Source organism: Macaca mulatta, chromosome 9, assembly GCF_049350105.2.
Source record: "Macaca mulatta isolate MMU2019108-1 chromosome 9, T2T-MMU8v2.0, whole genome shotgun sequence".
NCBI classification, from domain to species: Eukaryota; Metazoa; Chordata; class Mammalia; order Primates; family Cercopithecidae; genus Macaca; species Macaca mulatta.
The window spans coordinates 126,120,977-126,135,263 of record NC_133414.1 but is presented as its reverse complement, the minus strand read 5'-3'; the positions used below and the strand labels follow the sequence as shown (position 1 = coordinate 126,135,263).

Genomic DNA, 14,287 nt, shown 5'->3' with positions numbered 1-14,287 from the left:
TCCCATCAGTGCGACGCTCACTGGCTCCCAGCCCCATCCCGCATCCAGGAGCCAGCTTGCATCCACTCCCGGATTTCTGCAGATTCCTGCTGGAGCCTTGCGTTCTGCTCCCAGTCCCTGCCTCAGCAACTTCCCTGATTCAGTTTCCTCACTTGACAGCTTGTCTTCCTGGACTGTGCTCTCTGCCTGTTTCTCTCTCTCACCCACCCAAATGTCGAACGCAGCTTGATTTCCACAAGACACCCTGCTACGAGACTGTGGCACTTGGCGGACTTTACTGGTAGCTTGGGGGCGATGGGGCGGAGTTGCAACAGAACATGACGCTGCGGTGACCTCTGGGTGCTTTTCCTTCCCAGTCCCTTGGTCTCCTGAAGTGGTACTAGTCCCCTTTTGTTCCTGGGAACTGGTCTTGCTGTTCCCAGGTTTTCTCCCATTTTCTCTAGCCTCCCTGGCTATCCTATTCCTCTCTGCTAGACTGCCCTGAAATCTTCACATTCCTCACACTTTATTTTACTTCCAAGCTTTTTTTCTTTTTTAAATTTTTTTATTTTTATTTTTTGAGACAGGGTCTCGCTCTATCGCCTAAGCTGGAGCGCAGTAGTGTACTCCATAGCTCACTACGACTAATCTCAAACTCCTGGGATCAAGCCCTTCTCCAGCCTTGGCCTCCCAAAGTGTTGGGATTACAGGCATGAGCCACCACACGAAGCCTGCTTCCAAGCTTTCTGATCTCACCCTTCCCCAGGCAGACTATGCTCACAGGCCTCTCCTCCCTCCTCCACCTGACTCACAAAACCAATGAGGATACTTTTATCCTCAAGAATGAAAGAAAGAAGCAACCATCTGCAGCAGAGAGGAATTATGCCATTCTTATAGAAGGCAGCAGGGGCCACCATCATATAGATTGGGTATTAGCTTTATTTCTCACAAAGCCATATCACACTCTTTTGGTCTAAGATCATGCAGATTCTTTGTTGCATTGTGATTTAGGTTCAGGTACATAGTAAGTGTCTCTTATATGCCAGACATTCTAGTGGGTACTACAAATACAAGAGTGGACAGGACTGACACGTTCCCTGAACTCATGCAGCTGAGGCAGACAGCCACATGCAGACTGTGGAAAGCCTCAGAAAGTGCCTAGGTCCCCGCTCCAACGACATCCTATTTTACCTCTCTGGAAATTCAAGTTGCAAGGACGGTAGCCATAAAGTCTTGGAGTCATCATTCAGTGTCTACTCTGGCTCTGCCTGTGCCCCTGGCCAGGGACTGGTGGCCAGTGCTGGGGACACACATTCACCATCCAGGTGGTAGCTGGAGAAGAGGCAAGAGACAACCTGGGGCCCAGAGAGATCAAGGCTGGGACCGCAAAACACCCACAGAAACCGTAGCATTGCATGCCAATTTCTGTTTTGTGACCACATCTATGGACTCAGAATGAGGCATGGGGGCGCCACAGGAGTCATGCATGCCACAATTATGGTTTTCAGCGGTTGTGCTCTCATCGTTGTGATCAAGCAGAGAGGCTGAGAACATGTACAGAAGAGAATGATCCTGAGCCTGCCAAGTGCTAAAATGCAAGGAAGCAGTTTAAAGCAGCCTCAGGGAAAAGAACCAGATCCTTCCCTGGCTCCCATGAAACTGGCTGAGATAGAAACCACTAGACTTTATTCTGTGTTTTAAAATTCTATATGCTTTACTTTCATTTCTTCTAGAAACTTCCAGAACTTTCTACTGTGCTTTCACTGCTATTTTCCAAAGGCATGAAAATAAAATCACTGGTTGACAACAAAGAAGTCACCTAAAACTTTAGTTCTGACCAAGATGTGGTCTAGATGAGAGCCTCTCAAGCTCACAGGCACTTGAATCCCCTGGGGATCTAGTTCAACTGCAGATTTTAATCCAGTAGCTCCAGGGTGGGACCTGAGATTCTACATTTCCGACAGGCTCCTGGGTGGTGCAATGCTGCTGGACTGTGGGCCACTTGGGTCTACCAACACCATGTCTACGGTTTGGAGTCATGATGGGACAAGGACAACAGAACACCCTAGACAGGACAAGAGGCATATGTCAGTGGCCAAGAGAGAAACAGCCTTTCTTTTCCCTCTGCTCTTCCCAAGGTTGCAGTTTGTGCTCCTGTAACTGAGTCTGTTCTGCTGATGTTCATTCTCCCCCTTGGCAGACACCCTGGTCCACTAGAATATTCCCATCCTTCAAGGAGGGAGCCATGTTTCCAACACCCTTTCCCTTTAGTAAGAAAAGCAGCTCTGAGTTCCAATATAGAATTTGAATTTTTTTTTGAACCAAAGTTGTATGGCCTTGGCCTGGGAAGGAATTACTCTCCTCACATTGCAGAAGAGGAGATATGATTTGTAACAGGCCTGACTGTTTCCTTGTTTATTCTTCACAACAAATCTGCAAGGAGTTCTTTCTATCTCCATTTATAGATGGGGATACTGAGGCTCCAAAAGCAATCAGGTGACATGTCCATGGTCATGCAGCTGATCATTTGCAGAGCTGACTCAACAGACTGGGTTCCTTCTACCACATCTCACTGCCTTTTACTTACACAGTTATTTAAAAAGCTTGGGGCTTGCCTGGATTTCAGACACTCTGAAATCCATTATTTCTGACCCCGCTACCAAACACAGTGACCCTAAATTGCTAAAGAAAAGAGATGAGTCATTAAGTACCAGGCAAGATTTATTAAATAGATCAGTGGATTTACCCTAATGAACTTCTTGAATTTCAAGGGTAAAGAAAAAAAAAAAGTACTGTAAGCATCCAGGAAAATTATTACAAATGAATAAATATCAGTGTTAATTTAGAATTCTCCTCCATTACATGAAACAAAAGAAGCAACTGAACAACATCTACATAATTTGGGAGAAAATGCTTATGAACTACTAATTCTACATTCAGGTGAGTGATGTTCACACACACACACAGATATTCTAGACCTCAGAAAGTCAACCACTTACATGCCCTGCTGAAAAAAGTTACCCAAAGGACCAGAATCAGTCAAATGACAGATGAAGTAAAACAAATAACTTAAGAATGGGAAGGACACACAGAATAAGTGTATAGGTCTTAAACTAGGAAACCAGTTAAATATAAGTAAATCCAAATAATTATTGCTAATATGGTTATAAAAATTAAGTAAATATTAAAATAATTATTGAAAGAGAACATACATATTATTAGTAACAGTAATTTAATCCAAAAATTCCACATTGATCAAACCAGAACTGAGAATGGTTGGAAGAAGAAAGTAAGTAATTTACTAAATATAATATTTTACATAAGAGAAAGGCCATAGGTATTATTTCATTCTTGTCATTAATAATTAGTGAAGAATGAATTTAAATGAATCTAACCAGTAACATAGTTAGGGAGGATACATTGCACTTTTTCAAAATGTTAGAAGGAAAAAAATAAAACACATCAGAAAGAAAAATATATCTCAATATGTCCAGTTGTTGCTCCTAAATAATGGCATGATGTGTGATTTTATTTTTCTATTTTTTGTATTTTCCAAATTTTATACAACAAACATGCATTATTTTGTAATGTAAAAATAAAACTACAAAACTATTATAAGAAAAAAGTGCTCCTTTAAAAATACTACATATACATCTAATAAAACAGCTGTACACAGCTCATCACACTGAATAGCTATGCTAACTAGATTTTTTTCCTTTTTAGTCATCTGTAGTCCCAGCATGAAATTTATCTGTTTCAAAGTCTCAGACATGGGAATGAATAATTGATATATCTGGAACCTTCTATGAATATATCAGATGACCTTTGCTTTTGCAAATAGCATCAGATGGAGGGAAAACTTAATTACCTTACATTGAGAGCTAGGATCACTCAACCACCCAGACAGAACCTTCTCTTTTAAGCACTTCATTTCTAGTTCTTTGAAAGTCATAATTACCATCATCACTACCATCATCATCATCATCGTCATCAACACCATCATCATCATCACGTATTTTTGCTGAGCAACTATCCTGTGCCAGGCTAGGTACCTAATATCTTTCATACATGATCTCCTGTTAATTCTCACTACAACTCTATGAGGTGAGAATGCTTGTCCTCTTCTTAGAACTGAGGAGACAGGCTCAGAGAAGTTTAAGTTGCCTGCCTGATGATTGATGATTGATGACTGATGACGACTTACAGTGATTTTTAAAAATTACAAACATTTTATTTCAGTAATACAACAGTAATTTCCTTTTGGAGATTAGAGGAAAGAAAGAAAATGTCCAATTCCACTGCCCTCACATAGCTGTACAACACAGCATTTAATTAAATTACTGTGATTCATTCATCCATTCACTAGAGTATTCAACAAATACATGGTACCCCATTCTGGGGAGGCATAACCCTAGGAACCCTGAGGTCTGCACAGACCAAAAAGGTGAGTTTTCTAGACAAATTTAGGAGAGGATAAGATGAAGATAATTATCGTGCAAGTCAAAAAAATGGCAAATGTGCTAAAAACAAATGCAAAATGCTATGAGAGCTCAAAGAAGCAACTATCCCTCGGGGATGACCCTAGTTGAGGGACATCTTCACAGAAGATACTGTGTTATTCCCTGAACTGAGTAGTGACTCAGTATACTCCAGGTGCAGGAAACAAGAGAGGTTACAAGACTCACAGAGGCAACTGCAAAAACTCCAATGTGGCTGGAGGCAGGTGCAGCCATGGGCAAAGAGGGAAGGGTGATTTTGCAAGGGGGCCCTAAACGACTCATCAGAGGCTTTAAACCTTATACACAAGGTGCTGGGGATAAGTTGTGAAAAGGTAGGATATGACCACTGCTGTGTTTTAGAGAGAGTAACTTACCAGGGTTAGCGGGTGGGGGAGATTGGATAAAATGAAGAGTAGGAAATGGGATCAAGGGAGGTTGAGTGTCAGCTCTGCAGACTGAATGAATGGAAAAGCACAGGCAAGACCAGCCCTGCATTCTACACCTGGGTAACCAAAACCCTCACAACGGCCTAGATGGCCTGCCACTCTAGGGTCCTGTATTAGTCTGTTCTCATGCTGCTTATAAAGACATTCCTGAGGTTAGGTAATCTATAAAGAAAAAGAGGTTTAATGGGCTCAGTTCCATGTGGCTTCCATGGTGGAAGGTGAAAGTCACACCTTACATGGCGGCAGGCAAGGAGAGAATGAGAACCAAGTGAAAGGGGTCTCCCCTTATAAAACCATTGGCTCCCATGCAACTTACTACCACGAGAACAGTATGGGAGAAGCCGCCCCCATGATTCAATTATCTCCCACAGGTCTCTCCTACAACATTTGGGAATTATGGGAGCCACAGTTCAAGATGAGATTTAGGTGGGGACACAGCCAAACCATATCAGGTCCTCACTACCCTCAGATCTCCTTTCCTTCTTTCCTCCCCTTGCTCCCTTGACTCCAGTAGCATGGTTTCTTCCAACTCCAAACACTGGACATCCCCAGCCATGAGGTCTCTTGGCTTATAAGCCCTTCCCGACGTATTTGCATGGTTTGAGCTCTTGCCCCCTTCAAATCTTTGCTCTAGTGTCCCTTCCTTGCTGAGGTCACCTAACTGCCCCTCCTCTCCACCCCTCGTTCTCCTTATCTGGCTACATTTTCCCCCATCTCAGACATTACTTTCTAACACACTATGTATTTGACTTCCTTCCTCGTTAGAATGCTGGCTCCATGGAGACGGATTTTTTCTGGTTTGTCCACTTCAGTATCTCACGACTGGCACAGGGCAAGTGCTCACTGAATATTTGTTCAGTGGTGATGGTGACATGGATGAAACCTGGGGCATCAAGGAAGAGAGCTGGAGAAATGAGAGTTTTTGTCCAGAGCATTTGTTCTTAGGTGTTGGTGGGGGGCAGGCAACTGGGAGTGAGGAGCCAGGTCCCGCCTGGATGCCTGGGATTGGGAGCTGTTCACACAGAGACGACGTAGAGAGAACTTGTATCTGGAGGGCAATGAGAAAGCACTGTGAGTACAGTTCCAGAGGGACAGGATAGGAACCAGGAATGTCGGGTTTTGTAAATCAGGAAGAGAACATTTCAAGGCACAGATAATCAAATGTGACTCACATTGCAGAGCCATCAAAGAGAATGCCAAGGAGGCTTGGGAGTAAGAAGAGGCCATTTGGAGGTCACTCGTGTCCTTTCAGTCGGGTGGCATAGGCAGAGACCAGACCACGTTAGAATGTCAGCTCCGTGAAGATGGGTTTTGTCTGGTTCGTCCACTGCAGTATCCCGCAGCTGGCACAGGGATTTGAGTGTTGAGATGTGGCCTGAGGTGGGATGTGCTCCAAGTCCAGAAAACATATGGGACTGTGAAGACTTAGAAAAATTAGGAAAAGAGGATGCAATATATTTTATAAATTTTTTTCCTATGGAGTGCATGTTGAAATGATCATTTCATTTCAAACATTAATGGTTACATTAATTATCAAATAATTATTAAAAGCTACATTAGGATATATTAGGTTAAATGAAATATGTTATTAAACATAGTTTTACTTTCTTTTGTTTTTTAATTTTTTAAATGTGATTACTAGAAACTTTACAATCACACCCATGTCTCCCATCATATTTCTATTGGACAGAGCTGGCCTTATCTTCCAGGAATTAATAGTTACCAGCATATATTCATGTATACTGTCTCTTCCTTCCTCCCTCTTTTCCTTCCTTCTTTCCTTCCTTCCTTCCTTCCTTCCTTCCTTCCTTCCTTCCTTCCTTCCTTCCTTCTTCCTTCCCTTCCTTCCCTTCCTTCCCTTCCTCTCTCTCCTGCCTCTCCTGCCTGTCTCTTTGTTCCTAGAAACAAATGTCTTTGGCCAGATACATTGTTTTCTTTATGGACACCTGAGTAGTTAATCTTCCATTCTCAGTAAAAATAGATGCTTTTCATATCAAATCATCAAGTTGCTTTAGCATTAAGTTGCCTGGAACTATATTAAAGTCAGTGATAAGCAGTCCATTAGCTGTACCAAGTTCTTAGGCTCCCTGGGAGAAAAAGAAACTGCATAAATGAAGTTTCTTCTACACTAAGCAGCAAATAAATGAAGGCCTTTGAAGAAACCACCTACACAAAGTCCTGGAATTGTAATTACCCAGCCGTCCAATTTGGCAAACAGAGGTTTTCTTACAATATAACCATCTCCCAAATAATGGGCCCTCCCAGTAGGAGGCAGCGAGATTGTGGGTTGCATGGGGCCAAGACAAAGACATTTACTGCTTTGGACACTTGAACCGCTGCTTAAGAAGGAAATTCCCAATGTTCATCTTGGCTGGGGTCAGGAATCGTTCTTGAGCACTGCAAGGTCAGGTTTTAGCCTTTATGTGTCTGCTAGTGGTGCAATGAATTTGCTTACTTTTCAGAAAAAGAAAAGGACACTTAATAAGTTTCTACTCCCTTCCGATTTCTACAAAAAAAAAAAAAAAAAAAAAAAAAAATTCAGTATTAAAATACAAAGACCAGAATGACCTTTTTCTCAAGCTAATGAAAGGAAAGAGATTCCTTATTCAAATATTGATTAAGAAATTTGGGGTTACCTCTGATAACTAGTTAATATTTTCTAATCAAGAAGCAGTGAAAATAAAAACAAGATTAATTGATGCTGTCTTAGGTTTGCAAGGCTCCAATCTTGGCTGAAATCCAAAGAAAGAATTATAGAAGATCCCCAAGGAATGGTCTCTTTTCTAAAAAGAAGGAACCTATGTTACATCCTGAATCTTAGCTGGGAAGTAAGACTCACTTCAATACTGACAATGCCATGTTCAAAGTGAGGCAGAGTAGAGGTCAGAGTTTTCGCTGGCTGAAAACTGTGACCATTTTCATGCCAAGCCACTGAATGATTCTGGCCATTTCAATATGGCTGGGTTCCTCAGAGAAGACCCTGAGAGGAGGATTCCTGTGCCAGTGATTCAGAAAATCCTCCAGGAACTTGGGGAGCAGGAAAAGGAAGGAGAAGCAGCTAAGGGCAGGTTCAATCTCCAGCCAAGTCCCAACCTTGGCCCAACCCCACAGGGGAGCTCTGGAATGTAAATTAAAACTTAGAGTCAGTTCATATTTGAGGCAGGGGAGCTGGCCTTTCAGCCCCAGGCTGTGGTCAGTCATTGGTCAAGGGTCAACCTGGGCAAGGTGAGCTTCCAGGCGCCCACCCCACCAGCTGTCTGTGAGCATGGGCAAAGTGACTGAGGTCACCCAGGAGAGTTTTCCTCAAGGAACCAGGTGGTGGGCACACGAAGGGGATTGGGGGTATCTGGGTGTGGTACCGTCAATGTCTGCTGCATCTTAAGTTTGGCCTGGGCCAAATCTTGATGTCTGCTGCTATTCCATTTATCTGCCTTCTAGGGCTCCCCACCCTGAGATCTGTGTTGGGATCGGTAGTGGGCATTTGCTGATTTTAGTTGCCCAATTTCAATTCCCCATTTTAATCATTGTAATTTAATTATCAAAGCAATTTAGCAATATTAAAGCAATAGTAATTTCAGGAAACTCTTCTTTTCTTTCTTAGTCTGTATCTGTTGGCAGAGGTGATCAACACAGACCCCAGAGACGGGTGTACGTGTCCAAATTCTAGGCAATCAGCACATTCCTCTCTCTCTGGCCCAGTGACTGGTTCAGGGATGGTGTCTTGTCCAGCAGTCAGATACAGGGAATTACTCTGGCAGTTTTTAATCAGAAAGGTATTCAGTGCAAAGCAACAGGTGCTTATGAAATCACCGGAAGGACTGAAGGAGCAGGCTCCGGCTGGGTTTCCAGAAAGATGCCCATTGCCCACCAGTGATCAAACAAGAAGGCAGAGAGTGAGGAGGCCCCCACTGGAACCCCTGCATTCAACAGCATATCCAGTTGCTACAGTCCAGGGTTCTGAAGCTTTTCAACATCTGAGAAGCTAGAGACTGGGCACTGGAACAACTGTCCTGGGCCAGGAGCCAGAGCAAGAAAAGAATACCTCTCTCAAAGCTGTCTTTCAAATTTCACCCTAGCGCATCCTGTGGCTGGGACCTAATGTGCTTGCAGAACCCCAGCTTAGAGGGAGGCTGTGGATGTATATTTCAGTTTTCCAGCCTTTTCAGTATATCAAAGCCCCAGAAGGAGGTCAGAGTGGGCCCTGTGGGCCAGCTCACCATGTCCCCCACCCTAGATGGGCACATGGCCCAACTCAAGCTACAAGGGTCAGGGCAGGACTTTGGTCTGGCTAACGAGCGGAAGAGAAGCTCTCTTTGTTTCCTGCTGTATGTGAACATGAGAGGAAGTAGGTTTGGAGCTGCTGGAAGCCATCTTGACATCATCTAAGGTCTAAGAATGAGACTAGTACAGAGCGGAGAACAGAACCAGTTTGAGAGACCTACAGAGGCAAAGAGAGGGGAGGTGACTTATTTCAGGTCACCTAACGGTATGGGCGGAGGTGGATCTAGAACACCAATTGCATGACTCTCAGGCTATGCCTTTCCCCATCATGTAGCCCCTGCCTCTGCCTAGAACCTGTGGTCACTTTGCTCCGGCCAGCAGCACTCCTAGCAACCATGGAAGGTTTCAAAATCCCTGTTTATTAAATGAAGTAGCTGACTGATCTGACCCCTCCCAGCAAGTGGAGCTGCCTGTAGATGAGGCCTTAGCAGAAAAGCACTCAGAACACATTTTTGCAGCAGACCCGGTGGAGCTGGGGTGTGTATGAACAACTCATAGCTGGAGCCTGCCGTGAAGAGCTCAGCTCTAGCTTTGAAAACACCCTAGGGGTTCTCTCTGAGTAGCACAGTGAAATGTGGCCACACCGGTTCAGGCTATTTTAAGCTTCAGAAACCAAGAGAGATGAGGGGAGGGTGAACCAGTGGGCTCTGAGGGCAGATGTGTTCCAGACCAGCTTTCTCTGTGCCTCCAAGGTCATCTTGGGTCCTTCCCCTGTCACTGGGACCTTGCCTTCCTCTTCTCTCTTCCTTCTGAAAGGATGGGAAGGAAGTGCCTTTCTGACTTCAGGGGGCTGAGCCAAGAAGGAGCCAGAGTGGGAGGGGCCAGAGCACCTGGTCATGTGGACTCAGTTCAGGCAGTGAAAGGGCAAAAGCATTGCCAGCCAGATCGTAAGCAATATCTTTACCTTTATTTATTACATTTATTTTATTGAATCCCCTTAATAACTCTTTGAGATAGGTAAAACCATTTTCTACATCTGTCACAGAAAAAATAGAGGTGCAGAGAGAGTAAGTAGCCTGCCCAAGGTCACACAGCACAGCTGGAGTTTCAAACCAGGTGAATCTGCATTCCTAACTACTATGCTGTGTGGCCTCAAAACCCAACAATAATCAGAGCTAACTTCACTACATATATGCTACTTTCTATTTCTCCCAACTGCTCTAGAAGTTCCATGGCATAAGCCCCATTCTTCAGATTAGGAAACTGAAGCTCAAATAGCTTAGAAAGTCTGCCCAAGGACATACAAATGAAACACAGCAGTTCCATGACTTGAACCCACTTCTCTCACCATGGCCTGGGTTCTTACCGTTGTATTGTGCACAGATTTTTCGTGTTCTGAAACTATTTCACATCTTTTCATAGGACACCGACTTCAATCCCCTCCTCATTTTACACTGCAGGAACTAAGGTTCTAAAAAGTTAGATGGCGCTTGTCTGAGGTCACACAACTAATGGCTAGATGGGCTAGAACCCAGGCTCTGGACTTTTCAGCGGTGCGTTAGCAAACTTTTCTTTCCTGTGGATTTACATTAGAATTTCAGGGATGTTTTATCTTCCTTTCTAGCTAATCTTCATCTCACAGTGGCTTCTGCCACTTTGGTTTTGGGTTTCTCTGTATGTTTGCCTTATCCTCCGTCAAAGTTAATGATTGTAATGCACAAAGAGGAGATTGAGATAGGGTGCCTGTAATTACCGTGGATATTTCTATTAGGAATATCCTCCTTTTCAAAACATGGACCTTCCTGTAACACACAGTGTTGACACCATAATCCTTTGCCATTGAACCACACTGGAATACATAGGTCCCACCATTGTGTCACCCATAATCCTTTGCCACTGAGCTACACTATAATACATAGGCCCCACCATTGTGTCACCCACAATCCTTTGCCACTGAACTACATTGTAATACACTGGCCCCACCATTATGCCACTCATAATCCTTTGTCACTGAACCACACTGTAATATGTAGGCCCCACCATTATGTCACCCATAATCCTTTGCCAGTGAAGTCCTGAGCACAGCTACACTAAGACACAACAAATTCTGGTAGGTACCACTTTATACTTTCCTTATAGATACTTGTTTGGGGCCTGGAAAGGGTAAAGCAGTGAGAGAGATAAAAAGCCAAAAGGGGAAACAATAGACACTTGACGTTACTTCCTTTTTCTTGAGTACTTTAGATGATACCGTTTTAAATATGGTCACAAGGATGGCCGGAAGTCACATTTTCATTCCTTGATTTACCCTCATCCTTTCAGTAAATCAACAAATATTCATTAAAGCTTCTCCTCTGTGCCAGGCACTATCAAAGCCAGGCACTAAGGGTACAGCAATGATCAAATTGGGTCCCTGTCCTCTTGGAGTGCAGTCTACTGACAGAGACAAAAATATGGATGCCCAGCTCCACAGCTGTGTGCTATCACAAGGACAGGGTCAGTGCAGAACAAAGTATGTAGCCATTGGCTCCCGCTTGGGTGGGAAGTGTGGGATGCTTGAACTTTATGGAGGCCCAGGAGGTGGCACAGCAGCTCCTCAATGGTGGGTGGGTGGTGGTGGGTGGAGGGGTGTTTCAGGCAAAGGGAATGGTACATGAAGGCCTGTGGCTGGAATAAGCTATGAGGGTGGAGGATGGATAGGCGGGTGAGGGGACTGCAGGAAGCTGAGTATTTCTGGAGAGAAGGGATCTGGAGGGAAAGTGGGGACAGTGGTTGCAGAGGGAAGGATGGGGTTGAAGAACCTGGCAGGTCAGGGTTTGGATTGTCCTGGATATGGAAAGGAATTGATATTGTCTTTTGGAGGCAGTGATGAGCACTGAAGAGGGTAAACAGGAATGTGGCGCTACCAGCTTTGTATTTTGGAAAGCTCCCTCTGGCTACTGGTGGAGGATAGGCAGAACAATGAGTGAGACCAGCAACTGGGAAGCCATTTGGGGAGGATGTCAGTGACCAGAAAGAGGAGTGAAATGGCACCAAGTGCCTCCACTAGAACAGAGAGGTGGAGACAGGGACAACGTGCGGCTTGAATTGAGATATTTAAGGGGAAACCAAGAAAGGCATTCAAAAAAAGTGCCAAACTTTTGAACTAGGTATTTGGGTGGCATGCATGCTAAAAAAGGGAGAGAAGCTTTCTGAAAATACTAAAAAAATTACATTATAAATGATTATACTATACAGGAAGTTAGGAAAAGAGAGAAAAAAGTACCCAGCACCAACCCTATCACCACAGGACAAGCAGTATGCCTGTTTTGATTTAATTCCTACCAATAATTCTCCCTAGTTTGTAACCCAAAGTTAATTTCTTAGGTGGCTCTTTTTCTTCAATATTGGGTGGTTAATGGGAAACATTGTCTGCTCCTTGAAGCCCAGGAAAGACTCATTTTTTGACTTATTGGTGGAGGCTCCATTCTCGTTTGTTATTCTGAGAAAGGCCAGATTTCTTGCCTATCTAAGAGCCAGTCACTTCGATCCAGGACTTGATGGCAAAGATTTTACAGTTTTGTTTGTTCTATAGCTTGGTGCATCCAATTATTTGTTCCCTTCTACTTCCCCATGGGCCATAAAAATGATCAAGTAGACAGAATACCTTATTCCTTTGTGTCCTGGAAAATTCAGCATGGGGTGTCAAGAAATGACAATATTCAAATCAATCCTTGCAGTGGCCTGTGTGGCCCACTTCCAGAAGTTGGAAAATCGGTTTTTCATTTAGTACTCTGGCATTTTCACTGCCAGGATCGTCTCCGAGCACAGTTCAGCTTCCTGCCTTCCTCCGCAAGGAGTGTCCAGCCTGGAAAATAAATGGTAATTGATGAGAGGCCTACAGAAAAGTTGTCCTGACTCTGGCTGGCTCTAGTGGGTCAGAATAATTCGCTCTTGGCAAGCTCTGAGCTTTTCATAGGCATGGAGAAAAAGCTGAAGCCTTCTTTGGGGGAGGTATTATGCAGAATGTCAGCAGCCTTGGCTTTTAATAAAAGACCTCAAGGGACACCAGACAGTGCCCTAATTCTGGGTTATCAGGCCTGAAGGGTGATCTTAGGCAAAGTAGACATTTGATGGAGAGAAGCAAGTCGGGAAGAAGAGCCAAAAATCAGTTTGCTAAATGGGAGTGCAATTTCAATGGAGCTTTAGCAAATATGGGGCCAGTGGATTCATTCCTTGGATTCTCCCTGTCCTCTGTGGCTACGAGGAGCCTTCTTCTCCTGGATCTCATCTGCTGAGAAGCAAAGTGGTGATCAATGAATTCAGGGCAGTAGGGAGATGAAAAGTAGCAGATGGGCAGTGAGGAACTGGGAAAATGCTGATGACCAAAAGCAGGCGCTGGAACAGTCTTTATCACTCACATGCCCTTGTTCAGGGCGAGCCGGATGGCGTCCAATGCTATGTTCTCTGGGGTTTTGCCCAGGCTAGTTTTACATGACAATGGCTGCTCTATGCTCTTTCATGGAGCATTGGAATGGCTTTGCATGTCCCATGTGGCCTGGAGGCCAGAGCTGGAAAAGGCTCCCTCTTGGACTTCCGGCTCAGCCCAGCAACCCGGCGAGGGACACAGGCTGAGTTACCTAGGAGGCCAGATGAGCATTTCCCCTGGCCGTCCCCACTGCTCTTACAGCAGGGAGCTTTCACCAGTCACAGGCAGGGCTGTCCAGAGCACAGTGGGTCACTGTCCCTGACCACTGGGCATTTTCATGCTGGATAGAATGAAGCTGGACTTTTCACTCCACATAGGTCACGAGAGATTTTGCAAGACAGTGTGTCACAGGGTTTGCGTGGCTTCCTGTGGGCCTCGCTCTTCACATTTTGTCCACGTGAAGATGCCTGGTGCAGCCCGAGAAAGAAAGTCGCCTGGAAGCCCCTGCCAAGTGGGGCCCAAATAGCAAGGGTAGAAACTTAGTGGTCAGCAAAGTTGCAAACTGGGCTTGAAATTTGCTGATCTCTTTAAAGCTATATCAAGAAAATCAAAAGGCTTTTTTTTTTAAAAAAAAAAAAAAATGAAATTGAAAGGAAACCACTGATAAAGGAATTGAGACAAACAAAGAAAAATGTAAGCACTCTGTTCTTTTGAGAGCATTAAAGGCAGCGAAC

At 44.3% G+C, this 14,287-nt stretch overlaps 1 long non-coding RNA gene across 1 annotated transcript; it reads right to left on the bottom strand.

Moving 5' to 3' along the window:
- Positions 1 to 2,699: 2,699 nt before the first annotated feature.
- On the bottom strand, positions 2,700 to 13,530 carry LOC144331351 (uncharacterized). The gene is made up of 4 exons (XR_013398420.1): positions 12,792 to 13,530; positions 7,380 to 7,430; positions 6,097 to 6,348; positions 2,700 to 5,972 (listed from the first exon to the last, which is right to left on the bottom strand). It is a non-coding gene; the product is annotated as an uncharacterized LOC144331351 (long non-coding RNA).
- Between the last annotated feature and the right edge of the window lie 757 nt (positions 13,531 to 14,287).